Source organism: Triticum aestivum, chromosome 1B, assembly GCF_018294505.1.
Source record: "Triticum aestivum cultivar Chinese Spring chromosome 1B, IWGSC CS RefSeq v2.1, whole genome shotgun sequence".
Taxonomy (NCBI): domain Eukaryota; kingdom Viridiplantae; phylum Streptophyta; class Magnoliopsida; order Poales; family Poaceae; genus Triticum; species Triticum aestivum.
In genome coordinates, this window is record NC_057795.1 from 502,753,131 (window position 1) to 502,767,852 (window position 14,722).

The 14,722-nt window shown below is 41.1% G+C and overlaps 1 long non-coding RNA gene across 2 annotated transcripts; it reads right to left on the minus strand.

Annotated features, from left to right (window-relative positions):
- Positions 1-7,541: 7,541 nt before the first annotated feature.
- Positions 7,542-12,079, minus strand: LOC123135013 (uncharacterized). 2 transcript variants are annotated; one of them, XR_006465798.1, is made up of 4 exons: positions 11,468-12,079; positions 10,471-10,660; positions 8,123-10,078; positions 7,542-7,970 (listed from the first exon to the last, which is right to left on the minus strand). It is a non-coding gene; the product is annotated as an uncharacterized lncRNA (long non-coding RNA). The 2 variants fall into 2 exon arrangements; XR_006465797.1 differs by having other exon boundaries at positions 7,542-10,078; positions 11,468-12,072.
- Between the last annotated feature and the right edge of the window lie 2,643 nt (positions 12,080-14,722).

Below are 14,722 nucleotides of genomic sequence, written 5' to 3' on the forward strand. Positions count from 1 at the left end.
CCAAGTACCACGACGACCATCGCTTGCCAAGTTCGACTACACGGTGATGCGTCAAGTACCTCTACCGCATCTACGGGATCGCCAAGAACGCGTACCTCGACGACCCGCCAAGTACTCCTTCGGATCGCCAAGTTCATCTACCACGTGTACCACTACTGTCGCCCCAAAGACGTTGGATTCGTCAAGTACCTCTCCGAAATGAACGTGTACAACTACTTCCACTACCGTCGTGAGAATGACTACTTCCACTATGGCCCGTGTACCACTACTTCCTTCGTCGAACTCGTTCTGCCCGAAAATGCACGCTTCAAAGGTATAACCCCGAGACGACCGCGATGAGATGCCCTTGCATGCATGAGATGTACCATATGTTTGCACCGTGTCCGAGTTGTTTTTGCACATTCCTCGTTTGCCATGCCTCCGTCCCATGGGAACCCAGAATCTGGGAGCACCCCACCATCCTTGCATGACATGCTCACGCCCACTTTCTTTTGCACCGACATCTCGACGAGTTGTCGGATCATCGAAATGTTGCCGTGGCACCATTTTCGTTATCGTTGCCGTGGCATCCCTTTTGTTCCGCCATGGTGACCAAATGCTCCCTATCATATTAGATGTCAACATTTTCATAAAAAATGCATAAGCCTTGATTATGTCATCCGCATCATGATAACAACATTTAAAATGTTTAAAATTGTGTTTGCATTAAATTGCTAAATAACATATGCGGATTTTCCGGAATTGTTGTTTGTGTTTCCGACCTCATTTAAACTTGCTTAAATAGTTAGTTTAATTATGCTTCACCTCTTCCATGTTTAATAACATTTAATATTGTTGGGTACATACACGAGAGTGAACTGAATACTTGCATGTGGTGTTTTGTCAATATGCAACTCGTTGCATATTGAGCTCCACTTAACTTGTAGTATTGTTTGTTGCACTTTGCCATGCCATGCCTCACTAAACCAGACATGCATCATACTTGTTTGTGCATCATGACATGTTTATGCTTGTGTTGTTTGTTTACTATGTTGTTTGCTTCTTTCCGGTTTGCTTCTCTCGTTAGCTTCGGTTTCGTTCCGGAGTTGTGAGGATTCGTTCGACTACGTTTGTTTGTCTTCTTCATGGACTCGTTCTTCTTCCTTGCGGGATTTCAGGCAAGATGACCATTACCCTTGATATCACTTCTATCTTTGCTTGCTAGTTGCTCCGTTCTATCGCTATGCTGCGCTACCTATCACTTGTTTACCATGCCTCCCAAATTGCCATGTCAGCCTCTAACCTTTTCACCCTTCCTAGCAAACCGTTGCTTGGCTATGTTACCCGCTTTGCTCAGCCCCTCTTATAGCATTGTTAGTTGCAGGTGAAGTTGAAGATTGCTCCATGGTGGATAGGATTATGTTGGGATATCACAATATCTCTTATTTAATTAATGCACCTATATACTTGGTAAAGGGTGGAAGACTTGGCCTTATGCCTGGTGTTTTGTTCCACTCTTGCCGCCTTAGTTTCCGTCATATCGGTATTATGTTCCCGGATTTTGCGTTCCTTACACGGTTGGGTGATTTATGGGACCCCCTTGACAGTTCGCTTTGAATAAAACTCCTCCAGCAAGGCCCAACCTTGGTTTTACCATTTGCCACCTAAGCCTTTTTCCCTTGGGTTCTGCAGACTCAAGGGTCATCTTTATTTTACCCCCCCCCCCCCCCCCGGGCCAGTGCTCCTACGAGTGTTGGTCCAAACTAGAGCATCATGCGGGACCATTCCTTAGCAACTTGGATTACGTCGGTACATGTACGCTTAGCTTATCCGGTGTGCCCTGAGAACGAGATATGTGCAGCTCCTATCGGGATTTGTCGGCACAGCGGGTGGTCTTGCTGGTCTTGTTTTACCATTGTCGAAATGTCTTGTAAACCGGGATTCCGAGTCTGGTCGGGTCTTCCTGGGAGAAGGAATATCCTTCGTTGACCGTGAGAGCTTGTGATGGGCTAAGTTGGGACACCCCTGCAGGGTATAAACTTTCGAGAGCCGTGCCCGCGGTTATGAGGCAGATGGGAATTTGTTAATGTCCGGTTGTAGATAACTTGACACCAGATCCGAATTAAAACGCATCAACAACGTGTGTAGCCGTGATGGTCTCTTTTCGGCGGAGTCCGGGAAGTGAACACGGTTTTGGGTTATGTTTGACGTAAGTAGGAGTTCAGGATCACTTCTTGATCATTGCTAGCTTCACGACCGTTCTGTTTGCTCTCTCCTCGCTCTTATTTGCGTATATTAGCCACCATATATGCTTAGTCGCTGCTGCAACCTCACCACTTTACCACTTCCTACCCATAAGCTTAAATAGTCTTGATCTCGCGAGTTTCGAGATTGCTGAGTCCTCATGACTCACCAGATACTATCACAACAGTTGCAGGTGCCGATGATACCAGTGCAGGTGATGCAACCGAGCTCAGATGGGAGCTCAACGAAGACCTTGGTTGTTGCTATGTATCGTTTCATGTTGATCAGTAGTGGAGCCCAGTTGGGACGATCGGGGATCTAGCAGTTGGGTTATCTTCTTTTCTTTTGGCTTCGTCCGTAGTCGGACTATATGTGTGCACTCTGAATGATGTATGATTTATTTATGTTCTTTGCGTGAAGTGGTGATTGTAAGCCAACTCTTTATCCCACTCTTGTTTATTACATGGGATTGTGTGAGTATGACCCTTCTTGTGACAAAACCATAATGCGGTTATGCCTCTAAGTCGTGCTTCGACACATGAGAGATATAGCCGCATCGTGGGTGTTACACCCGCGAACCTCAAAATCTTGTGACACTGAACTCCCCGTGTGGCGAGTTGGGTGGTTCGGCTAAGAAACTAGCGAGTAGTACTAGTAAACTCTGCATATTAGGTTTGACCAAAGTCAAACTTCCTAAAGTTTGACCAAGTTCATAGGAAAATATAAACATTACCATAACAAATATGTATGATGTGAAAGTACATTCAATAATGAATCTAATGGTATTTATTTGTTATTGTATATGTTAATATTTTTTGTTATAAACTTTCTGAGAGTTTATAAAACTTGACTTTGACCAATGCTAATACGCGGACTTAAATAAAAATGGAGGGAGCACACATTTGTTTTCTTAGTTTGTAGTGAACTAATCATTTGTTGAAATTGTGAAATAAATATATTAGGCTACTGCTACGTCTTGAGCTTGCGTTGGTTTTCCTTGAAGAGGAAAGGGTGATGTAGCACAGTAGCGTAAGTATTTCCCTCAGTTTTTGAGAACCAAGGTATCAATCCAGTAGGAGGCTCCTCACAAGTCCCACGAACCTACACAAGCAAACAAAGAACTCGCAACCAACGCGATAAAGGGGTTGTCAATCCCTTCACGGCCACTTGCAAAAGTGAGATCTGATAGAGATAATATGATAAGATAAATATATTTTTTGTATTTTATAATATAGATGCAGAAAATAAAGATACAAATAAAAGTAACTTGGAAACTTATATGATAAAAGATAGACCCGGGGGCCATAGGTTTCACTAGAGGCTTCTCTCAAGATAGCATAAGTATTACGGTGGGTGAACAAATTACTATCGAGCAATTGATAGAAAAACAAATAATTATGAGATTATCTAGGAATGATCATGTATATAGGCATCACGTCAGTAACAAGTAGACCGACTCCTGCCTGCATCTACTACTATTACTCCACACATTGACCACTATCCAGCATGCATCTAGAGTATTAAGTTCATAAGAACAGAGTAACACATTAAGAAAGATGACATGATGTAGAGGGATAAACTCAAGCAATATGATATAAACCCCATCTTTTTATTCTCGATGGCAACAATACAATACGTGCCTTGCAACACTTTCTGTCACTGGGTAAGGACACCGCAAGATTGAACCCAAAGCTAAGCACTTCTCCCATGGCAAGAAAGATCAATCTAGTAGGCCAAACCAAACAAATAATTCGAAGAGACTTGCAAAGATAACTCAATCATACATAAACGAATTCAGAGAAGATTCAAATATTATTCATAGATAAACTTGATCATAAGCCCACAATTCATCGGATCTCGACAAACACACTGCAAAAAGAGATTACATCGAATAGATCTCCACAAGAGAAGGGGAGAACATTGTATTGAGATCCAAAAAGAGAGAAGAAGCCATCTAGCTAATAACTATGGACCCGAAGGTCTGTGGTAAACTACTCACAACTCATTGGAGGGGCTATGGTGTTAATGTAGAAGCCCTCCATGGTGGATTCCCCCTCCGGCAGAACGCCGGCGACGGCTCCAAGATGGGATCTCGCGGATACAGAAGGTTACGGTGGTGGAAATATTTCTTCGGTGGCTCCCTCGATGTTTTCGGGGTATGTAGGCTTATATAGGAGGAAGAAGTGCGTCGGTGGCTGCCCGAGGGGCCCACGAGACAAGGGGGCGCGCCCAGGAGGGGTGGGCGCGCCCTCCTATCTCGTGGCCGCCTCGGCTGCTTCTTGGCTTGCACTCCAAGTCCTCTGGATCATGTTCGTTCCAAAAATCACGCTCCCGAAGGTTTCATTCCGTTTGGACTCCGTTTGATATTCCTTTTCTTCGAAATACTGAAATAGGCAAAACAACAACAATACGGGTTGGGCCTCCGGTTAGTAGGTTAGTCCCAAAAATGATATAAATGTGTAAAATAAAGCCCATAGACATCCAAAACAGGTAATATAATAGCATGGAACAATCAAAAATTATAGATACGTTGGAGATGAATCAAGCATCCCCAAGCTTAATTCCTGCTCGTCCTCGAGTAGGTAAATGATAAAAACAGAATTTTTGATGTGGAATGCTACCTAGCATAATTCTCAATGTAATTTCTCTTTATTGTGGCATGAATGTTCAGATCCAAGTGATTCAAAATAAAAATTCATATTGACAAAAGAAATAGTAATACTTCAAGCATACTAATAAAAGCAATCATGTCTTCTCAAAATAACATGGCTAAAGAAAGTTCATCCCTACAAAATCATATAGTTAGGCTATGCTTCATTTTCGTCACACAAAGATGTTCCCAACTTCTATACCCCCGATGACAAGCCAAGCAATTGTTTCGTACTTAAATAATCTCAAACTTTTTCAACCTTCACGCAATACATGAGCGTGAGCCATGGATATAGCACTATGGGTGGAATAGAATAATGATGGGGATTGTGTGGAGAATACAAAAAGGAGAAAGTCTCACATTGACGAGGATAATCAACGGGCTATGGGAATGGCCATCAATTGATGTCAACATGAGGAGTAGAGATTGCCATGCAACGGATGCACTAGAGCTATAAATGAATGAAAGCTCAACAAAAGAAAACTAGTGGGTGTGCATCCAACTTGCTTGCTCATGAAGACCTAGGGAATTTGAGGAAGCCCATCGTAGGAATATACAAGCCAAGTTCTACAATGAAAAATTCCCACTAGTATATGAAAGTGACAACCTATGAGACTCTCTACATGAAAACATGGTGCTACTTTGAAGCACAATATATGAGACTCACTACATGAAGAACAAGGTGCTACTTTGAAGCACAAGTGTGGAAAAAGAGATAGTAGCACTGCCCCTTTATTTATTATCTTTATTTTCTTTATTTTCTTTTTGGGCAATGCTCTAATAATGATAATCATCACACTTTTATTGATTACAACACATGAATTACAACTCGAAACTAGAACAAGATATGACTCTATATGAATGCCTCCGGCGGTGTACCGTGATGATGCAATGAATCAAGAGTGACATGTATAAAAAATCATGCATGGTGGCTTTGCCACAAATACGATGTCAACTACATGATCATGCAATGGCAATATGACAAAAGTAATGTATGTCATGATGATGATGAACGGAATGGTGGAAAGTTGCATGGCAATATATCTCGGAATGGCTATGGAAATGCCATAAATAGGTAGGTATGGTGGCTATTTTGAGGAAGATATAAGGAGGTTTATGTGTGATAGAGCGTATCATATCACAGGGTTTGGATGCACCGGCGAAGTTTGCACCAACTCTCAAGGTGAGAAAGGGCAATGCACAGTATCAAAGAGGCTAGCAATGATGGAAAGGTAAAAGTGTGTATAATCCATGGACTCAACATTAGTCAAAAGAACGCATATACTTATTGCAAAAATTTAGAAGTCATCAAAAATCAAGCACTACGCGCATGCTCCTAGGGGGATAGATTGGTAGGAAAAGACCATCACTCGTCCCCGACCACCACTCATAAGGATGCACAAGCCAGGTACACTTCATGCTTCAAATTTGTTACACAACTTTAACCATACGTGCATGCTACGGGACTTGCTAACTTAAACACAAACATTCTTTAAATTCATAATCACCCAACTAGCATGACTTTAATATCACTACCTCCCTATCTCAAAACAATTATCAAGTATCAAGTTGATCATAGCATCCAATTCACTTCTTATGATAATTTTTATTATACCCAACTTAGATGCTCATCATTCTAGGACCAATTTATAACCATAGCAAATACCATGCTGTTCTAAAATACTCTCGAATAAATATAAGTGAAGCATGAGAGTTCAACAATTTCTTCAAAATTAATCCACCATCGTGCTTTAAAAGATACTAGTGGACCCGTTGCGCCAAATGGCGCAGAGGCATGCTAAATCCGTGTACGTGATGAAAAAAATATTCATGATTTAATCCCTTTTAATAGGAAACATGGTGAATTGTTGTCTACGATTAAATATATATACACATTTTAATTTGATAGCACAAAATAAATGCTACCTGTTTATATAGACCCATTTGAAATCATGTCCGCAAATGGCACAGAGACCCACTAACACTATGTGTGCTTTGAGAAAAAGTTCCGTGTATAAACTTGTTCATGGGCAAGCATTATGACAACTTAAACATACCATGTGTGCTTTGAGAAAAAGTTCCATGTATATAGACTTGTTCATGGGCAAGCATTATGAGAAAAAGTTCCGTGTATAAACTTGTTCATGGGCAAGCATTATGACAACTTAAACATACCATGTGTGCTTTGAGAAAAAGTTCCATGTATATAGACTTGTTCATGGGCAAGCATTATGACAACTTAAACATGAGAAGCGAGTATGGTGAACAAAATTACCCGTTGCGCCAAATGGCACAAGGTCCCAATTCAAACCCAAAGTTATCTACAGAAAAATGTTTTCCAATGTAGTAATTGTTTGTATCTTTGTAATTCTTAAAGATAAGAACGATTCTTTTAAAATATGCAATGTCATTTTCAGCCTACTAAAAGATGTAGTAAGGCGAGAGAAAACATTGATTGTAATTATCTTCTCCTTGTTCAAAGGTGAGAACTTGAAGCAAAAATGGAGCGAAAACCTAATTAAACCAAGAACTTAAAGCCATTATTTTTCTCAACTTAGGCGTATATGATATTGACTTTCAACAGAGAATTATTTGCATATCAAAGCCTTTATTTGGTGATAAAGTTTCTCCCTTATGTAACTTATCATCCACAATGGTAACATGGATAAGTAATACTCCTCCGTCACACAAAAACGACGTTTTTGCAAGCCAACATGTACACAAAGGATCTCCCAGAACGTATGGAATAAAATTGAGTATAGAACCTTTTCTTAGAGCAAGAGTGTCATCGCCCAAAACCTGGGTGGTTGCATGAACGAAACTTAAGTGTTGTTTAGCGCCTACGGCTCCTAAAGGTTCTCCCATAAATAGGGGGGGGGGGGGGGAGTTAAAAAAAACAGCCAACAATGCTGGTGCCAGGACTCGACAAACGAAATTCCACATGCTCAGATCTTGACATCAATCGCCTCAGGTGTACCCACCCTGTCACCGCTTCAGTAATCCTTTGTTTTTGAGTGCTGCTTAGCCAGGGAACTTCCAGCAGTTGCAAGATGGAGTTGAAGGGCTGAGCCCAAGATCAGCTTCATCGAGTATGTAGCTGTACTTTTTAGTCAGTAGTAGGATGAATGAACTCACTATGTATGCAAGTACTCCCTCCGTTCCAAAATAGATGACCCAACTTTATACTACGAAGTTGAGTCATGTATTTTAGAACGGAGGGAGTAGTAAATAAGACAAATATTGTCATACCTCATCCATTTGCACGGGTATCACCGATCTGAACCTGGCTACAAAACGCACCAACATGTAAAGGAAGAATTATAGAAAAATTAAGAGAAGCAGATGCCAAGTAGAGAAAAAAGCATGCATCTTAGTCAGCTCGACATACACTACCAGTATCAAACAATTCTAGTTCTCTAAAGAAAGAAGTGTATGTACAGAGAAATTCTAGCCAGACAACTTACCCATAAGCATGAGCTCCCACATGGCAAAATCATTGATTATTTCTAACACGGCCAACAAAAAATTAGATACATATGGCAAGATAAAGCTTCAGAAATTTCTTACTATGTATTACAAAGGTAAAAGGCTAGCAGTAACACTGACAAGTATTCAATTGTAAGAATTAAAGGCATTTACATGGACTACCGTTAGCTCATAGGCAAGGTCTGCGGCTAATGGATCACCACTAAGAACATGAAGTTACTATGAAGTCTGCAGTCTGCAATGAAAGAACTTTACTATAAACATATGCTCCCAGCCTGGTCCTTGCTTTGAAAAGAGAAGCAAAAAAGGATTATGCAATAGACACTAAACACCAAGGCAATGCAAAATATTCACTGTTTTTACTCATATTTTTCGACTACACATCTAAACTGGCCCTAAACAATATATTATAGATAGAAAAAACTTATTAAGGCACTCACAGGCTATGATTCTACCAACCTACCATTTTCACTCATTCTGTAAAATGACCATGTCAACACTAACTTTATATGAAGCTACAAAGAGATAGTAATAACATCAACATTGCATATAGAAAATTATATATATACACCTGACCTATGTTATAATAGCATTATATGTATGCTTCACTCAGTGTGCGTACAGTTTTTAGAATATAAATTTTCCCATATTTCGAGAAATCATTTCAGGATTGCCAGGAAAAGTTTTGCAAGGAACAACATTGCAAGTAAATCACAGACATATATCTACTAAAAACCAGTGTTGTTTCCTTCCTGCTCATTTTGATTTGCTTCTAGTATCCAAGTGGCAAAGAGCTGTATGGTCAGTGGCATTTGGTTAGCCACTGACCCACAGCTTGTTTAGTTCTCTGATCTAAACCCTCTCAGTAGTATACTCATCCAAAGGTACACCACAGCTCTAACTTCAGCAAATGAAACTGAACTTACGCTTAGATAACAGAATGGGACGAAATAAAAGGGAAAGAAGTGAACATGAGGATATAAGATGATCCCCAAGTTTCACTTAGATGTCTATTACATGAGACCTCCGTAAGCTATATATATGCTACCAACTGTAGAAAACAAGTACTTGTTATATTGAAAATTTCAGTCCAGCCATTCGTCTGTAAGAATTTTTTTAAAGAACACCAGGCAAGACACTTGCACTGCTGTACATGGTATCAGGTTTCTGCTTTACCTCTAGGAACTTCAGCATCCATGATGCAAAATTAGCAAGTAAAGCTACATATATGCTACCTTACTTGATTTAAACAACATGTGTGACTTCCCTAATCTTATTTTCTCAGAAAACCAATGTTCTTTTTAGTTCCATGTAAACGGATATGTCATAAGAAAATAATCAATTATATTGATCATTTGCCAAGAAGTAATCGAGAGCACCTTCTTGTATGTAAGAACAGGGGTTACCATGTTTAGAGCAAAAAATGCTCAAAGCAAGCATTCAGATATGCCTCTTCCATAAGCTTCACAATCATCTGAAAAAGCTAGTGCTATACATGTGCACACACCCAAAACATCATCCTTCCGTTTCTTCCATTGCTCTCTAGACACCGCGAGCTCCCATGCGGCATGACCCTCGCCGGTGCCCCTCCTGACCCTGCATCGACCTCCTCCGCTCTGCTCTGGCGGTGGCAGCACCAGCCCCCGTGCGGTTGTGCTCCTCGAGCGACCGCGACCGCTGCCCCTATGCTCACCGCTGCGGCCGATGGCAAGGGGAAACCTGCAGAAATATATATCTTGCTTTAGAAAAATCAAGAAGACATGCATACAAGACCAAAATCTGGAAACTGTGCAAGAACATTGATGTACAAACTAAGGACACAATCTCACATTCCTCGAGCAATAAGTTTACATGGTCTATAAAATTGCAGCGTCTTACTAAAATACAATCAGATAGAGCAGCTCAGATCGAGCTGCCGCTACATTCTTTTAGGCTCCACTAATTGTGCGGATACATGTGTAGAGTCACATGATTGAAACAGTGAAATTAATAAAAAAGCGGCCAAAGACACCGTTTCCAGAATGCAAAACATGAGGCAAATTTTTTCCAGGAAACACACATGATGACTGATGAGTACAACATCACCTCATTCATGACCATTTAAACAATACCTGAGAAAATGCAACCATTAGGATGAGTTCTGGAAGACCAATTTCCACGCACTTGGCTGCCTGTATTTCATCATGTACCTTTTATTCACTCTTCCAAGAATACAGAAGCATGGCAAATAAGCAGGCGATGCAGCAAAAATAACCCCTGAAAAGCCAAGTTTATAAAGCAAAATCCAACGCCGATCAGCACCTGCAAAAAAACAGGCAGTAAACAAACAAACACTATCAATCAGGTGAAGAGAACAAAATGGAATAGAAAAAAGGGGAAACTAATAAACTGGATCAGATCCACTGTGTAGCATGTCTAGCATTTAAAAATTAATCTGGGATCATGGAACCCTGGGAGGCAGCTTGTCTGTTTCTAAGTATAAGTCTACTTCTTACTTTAAAGTTGTGTTTTAGACTACAAACCTCGAGATTGCAAACAGTAACCTTACTCGTGTCAATCAAATAAAGGTATATCATCCTCATCACTTGATAGAAACCAGTAAAGGAGCTAGATGGAAAGACATGTTTCATGGAAACTCATGTTGTATGTTCGTACCTGCAAAATCGAGATGTGGTCTAGATTTCCTAGGAGACAATCAAAATCGAGATGTGGTTCAGATTTCCTAGGAGACGATCAAAATCACAGTGACATAATTACTGACAAAGTCCATGCACTGCAAGAACAACATGCTCACGCTAGCACAGAAAGAATGCCAGCCTTTCATGTAGGATGCCGGGAAAAGGTTGAAACGCCTTTAGGTGTACCATTAAGTATGAACCGAATGTGTGTGTATACCCAAGCTCTAGGTAAACCTGCACACGTCTGCTACTCCACCCTGGCTTAATGTATATCTACTCAAGCTCTAGGTAAACCTGCACGCATCTGCTACTCCACCCTGGCTTAATTTGTCCTAGCAAAATGGCATCATGAGCAAAACAATTCAAATCAAGATTTATCCATCTAGCAGTCCCGAAAAATATATAAGCAGAGGGGTTTCTAATTGCCCACCTGAGTGTTTCAAGCTGTGCCGGAATCCATGGGTATAGCACCAGCTGCAGGTGTTGTCGGCCACCTGCTGAGGCTGCCGTCCGTCGCCCACCAGCTGATGCCGCCGTCCGTCGCCCACCCGCTGATGCCACCGTCCGCACCAAGAGGATGAGGTGGAGTGCAGCGTCCCGTGCCTCGCGCCCAAGCACCAGCCTCCTCGCAGCTCCCGATCCAGGAGCGGATCGAGCCGCCGCCAACCGGCAGGGCGCGCCCGACCTCACCGGCGCAGGCTGACGACGCCGGTCGGTGACCCTCTCCCGTCAGCCACCGCACTTCCCTCTCCTCTTTCATCTCTCTTTCTCCACCCTCTCCTTTCTTCTCTCTCCTTCTCATATCCTGTCTCTCCTGCTGCCTCCTCCGGCAGGAGGACGGCGTGTTCCTCCCGGCGGCGCGACCATGGTTATCCCCTGGCACAGCGGCAACAAGGAGTAGCAACGGGCGAGAGCGCCAGAGGGAACAATGGCGGCGGAGGAGAGGGGGAGGGATGAGCGGGCGGGCGGGCCGAGGGACAGAAGAGATGGCGGCTGAGGGAGAGGGGATCGGGTCGTTCATGCGATGCGAATACCTAGGGTTTCACTACCTCACGAATTCCATCAACACGCGAAGGAGACATAGGACCATCACTGCAGAGCGGGCCCATTCACATAAGGTCCCAGCGGTCATGGGCTGACGCAGAGCAAAAGCAAACGTCCACGCACCTCCCACGCGCAGCGCGCATAGACAACCAAAATCCTTTTGCACATGGTCATATCTCCCCCAGCCAATACATGTGCGAGACGAGCCCATCAGTCATTGGATATGGAAAAGAACCATGAAGGTGAAAACGAGATTTACTACAGGGTGAAGATCCAACGGCTCAGCCAGACCGAAGACCAGATCAGACGGACAGGAGTAGAGCAAATCGGGGGAGCCTTGTGTGAGCAAGTTGGCTAGCAACATTATATGTTAAAATAAATGAAGCACTAGGGCAAAAACTAGCTAGCTCAAAAGATATAAGTGAAGCACATAGAGTATTCTAATAAATTTCAATCAAGTAGGCTTCTCCCGAAAGGTGTGTTACAGCAAGTATGATTGTGGTAACTAAAAAGCAAAGACTAATATAATACACGACGCTCCAAGCAAAACACATATCATGTAGCAAATAAAAATATAGCTCCAAGTAAAGTTACCAATGAATGAAGACGAAAGAGGGGATGCCTTCCGGGGCATCCCCAAGCTTAGGCTTTTGGATATTCTTAAATATCTTGGGGTGCCTTGGGCATCCCTAAGCTTAGGCTTTTGCCACTCTTTATTCCATAGTCCATCAAATCTATACCCAAAACTTGAAAACTTCACAACACAAAACTCAACAGGAAATCTCATAAGCTCCGTTAGTGAAAGAAAACAGAACCACCACATAAGGTACTGTAATGAACTCATTCTTTATTTATATTGGTGTTAAACCTACTGTATTCCAAGTTCTATATGGTTCATACCCTTACATACTAGCCATAGATGCATCAAAATAAGCAAACAACACACAAAAACAGAATCTGTCAAAAACAGAACAGTCTGTAGCAATCTGTAACTAACGAAAACTTATGGAACTTTAAAAATCCTACCAAAATAGGAAGTCCTAAACAATTTGTTTATTGAACAGAAGAAAAAAAGAATCAATGAAAAAGCTCGTTTCTGTGATTTATTGAATTTTTTCTCGTGAGCGCAAAGTTTCTGTTTTTCAGCAGAATCAAATCAACTCATATCATATGTTATCCTATAGGTTCCACTTGGCACAAACACTAAATAAAACAAGAAAACACATCTAAACAGAAAGTAGATGCAAAATTTATTTAATAACAGCAAGTAAAAATATTAGGTTGTCTCCCAACAAGCGTTTTTCTTTAAAGTCTTTTTAGCTAGGATTGAGATTTCAATGATGCTAACATGGAAAACAAGAATTGAAGTATAAAGAAAGCATCATAAAACATGTTACACACATCTAAGTCTAACATACTTCCTATGCATAGGCATATTATAAGCAAACAAATTTTCAAGGTAAGCAAACACTAGCATATGCAAGGAAGAAGAAAGAGAAGATATCAATCTCAACATGACGAGAGGTAATTTAGTAACATGAAATTTTCTACAACCATATTTTCCTCTCTCATAATAATTACATGTGGGATCATAAGCAAATTCAACAAAATAGCTATCACATAACATATTCTCAACACGATCCACATGCATGCAAAGTTCACACTCTTCCAAAATAGTGGGATTAACAAACCCACTTTTATCAAAAACTTCATAAGATTGAACATACTCCAAATATGTGGGATCTAAAGTTGACACTCTTCCAAACCCACTTTCAATATTATTGCAAACACTATCATCAATCTCATATTCATCATGGGGCTTAAATAAATTTTCAAGATTATAAGAAGAATTACCCCAATCATGATCATTGCAACAAGTAGTAGACATAGCAAAACTAGCATCCCCAAGCTTAGGGTTTTGCATATTATTAGCACAATTGACATCAAGAGAATTTATAGTAAAATCATTGCAATCATGCTTTTTATTCAAGGAGCCATCGTGAATCTCTTCATAAATTTCTTCATCACAATTTTCAGATTCACGAATTTCAAGCAAAACTTCATAAAGATAATCTAGTGCACAAAACTTACTAGCAATTGGTTCATCATAATTGGATCTCTTAAAAATATTAGCAAGCGGATGATGATCCATAGATCTTAGGTTCTCTGTTTAGCAATAAATAAGCAACTATTCCAACCAAACAAGCAAAGGAGCCAAGTAAGACAACAAAGCAAATGAAAAGACGAATAGAAGAAGGGCGAATAAAATGGCAAGGGTAAAGTGGGGGAGAGGAAAACGAGAGGCAAATGGCAAATAATGTAAATACGAGGGAGATGAGTTTGTGATGGGTACTTGGTATGTCTTGACTTGAGCGAAGACCTCCCCGGCAACGGCGCTAGAAATCCTTCTTGCTACGTCTTGAGCTTGCGTTGGTTTTCCTTGAAGAGGAAAGGGTGATGCAGCACAGTAGCGTAAGTATTTCCCTCAGTTTTTGAGAACCAAGGTGAAAGGATCGATATGGTTGACTAGAGGGGGGTGAATAGGCAACTAACAATTTTTAAACTTTTCTTTAACAAATTAAAACTTGCAATGTAATAGGTTGTCTAGATGTGCAACTACGTGGACAACCTATATGATGCA